Raw genomic sequence first — 2,090 nt, 5'->3', positions numbered from 1 at the left:
CCGCCATGGGTGGATCCCGCATAGTCGTTGGTCACCACCTCTTCTTGAGTCAGGCGCAACTCGTCGCGGAGCCGCTCCAAGCTCTCGTCCACGGCCGCACTAGCCGTTTGGGAATCCTCCAGATCCCGCTCGAGGTCATGGATCCGGGATTGGAGCTGGTGGATCTCGGATCCGGCGAGCGCCATCTCTCCAGAGAGATGGTCGTTGTCGTCTCGCATGCCATCCCGTTGACGGGAGGCGCGATCCAGCCGTCCCGTCAAGTCGCGGATCTCGACCTCTTGATCGGCCAACAAGAGTCGCAGATCCTGTGAACAAGAGGCCGCACGGTGCTCCCACCCTTGGATCTCCATAGCCTGGTGATGGACCTGGGCTCGCAAAGTTTGGAGTTGAGTGGCGTGCGAAGACGCGGATAACGACTGATAAGCCTGCTGAGTAGCCGCCTCCGCACGTTGAGCTTGGTCTCGAGCATCTTGGGCCGTCTGGAGCTCCGCCGTCAAGGTTTGCACCCGATCGGAAAGAGCTTGGGCTAAAGCCCGCAGATCGGTGAGTGACATAGAGGAGGGGCTGACCGGCGGAGTGGTGCATGGGGCCTTGCCCGGCGATTTGCTGGTACGCTTGGTGGGAGACATGTGTCACGTACAGGAGGAAGCGGTTGGGGGTGCTGGTTGTGTACGTCGTGAGCGCTGTTGTGCAGCGCCGACCACGTACAGGAGGCGATTGTGGTGAAGTGCTTTCTCAGAAATAAGAGAATGGACCTAACACGGGGTCACTATCCCGAATCAGTGACAATTGCAAGTGATTAGAGAGGATTTGGATCGGCCGACGCGGATGCACGTTGCCTGAGGTGGAATGGCCATGACGAGCAGCATCCCGTGTGAGCCGACGATGGATCTGGTATGGGTGACGTACGAGAAGACAAGATCTACCAAGGAATAACTCGGATCCACCCTTACCTGGGTTCACTTAGGTGGATATGGGATATACTATGTACGGGTGGATCGAGTGTGGATCCTATGAAGGAATGATGGAAGGTGTTATCTGAAGGTGGATCTAGTATCCACGACTACGAGAAGTCAAAATCCACCGCGAGGTGTCCCGGATCCCATACTTCCGAGTTCGGACCCAAGGAGGTGAGGATCCCGCATAGAGGGACCTGGATCCAGGATACAGGGATGGTGGATGCAGTGGATCTCTAACTTTCGTGGGACAATGGAGATCACAGACGATCACAAGACGATGTTGGAGGATTGGAGAGCTCAGATCCATGACGAGTGTACGCTTACAGCAACCTGGATCCGGATGAGTGTACCTATAATAGGGTGACCCTAATGATTACGCCATGGATCCGGTGGATCTGATGATAATACAGCTGGGATGATGGTTCAAGGAGAGAAAGGACATGCAGCCGAGCCTGGTAAGGGATTTAACAGGTGAAAGACATAGAAAGTAAAAATCCAGGCAGGTATAGGCTTAAGTATCAATACAGATTTCTATTTGCACAGTAACACGCAAGTGTCTTCCTGCCCTCAAGAATCGGAACTACATTGGCCGTACGAGCTCAGCGAAGCTTGAGAATTGCGAACCTAGGGTTGGTAGTGATAACAGGATAATACATTGGCCAGATCCTACAGCCTAGTGAGCTTTTCCTCTCTACGTGCAGATCCGACATGTTAACCGGATTTACTACTTGGCCGGGTATACCCTAGAGGTTCTCAACTCTCAAGATCCCGTCATAGGAGGCGGCAAGTACGACGCAAAGGAAACGCAAAGGCAAGGGAACACACCCGAGGGCAACCCTACGGCCGGATCAACGATCTAGGCCCTGGATCCATAAGCTCGAATATTCGCTTAGGATCCAGAACCAACCACGGACGCAGCGTGAAGATCTTACCACTACTACTCCTCCCCATCCCCACGTCTCGCCAAGACACGCAAGCTTCACCACTTGAACTTTTCAGAAGTTATCGAGAGAGCAAGATCCCGCCCAACCGACGGTACACAAGGTGAGGAAAGTTCAGCAGACACGATCATGGGGGGACCCCCTCCGTTAGTCGGTGTCCGGCGCAGTTGTAAGTTGAATCCAGCTATCT

The sequence above is a fragment of the Phytophthora infestans genome, genomic scaffold (assembly GCF_000142945.1).
Source record: "Phytophthora infestans T30-4 supercont1.94 genomic scaffold, whole genome shotgun sequence".
In the NCBI taxonomy this organism is placed as follows: domain Eukaryota; phylum Oomycota; class Peronosporomycetes; order Peronosporales; family Peronosporaceae; genus Phytophthora; species Phytophthora infestans.
Note: the sequence above shows the minus strand (reverse complement) of the source record.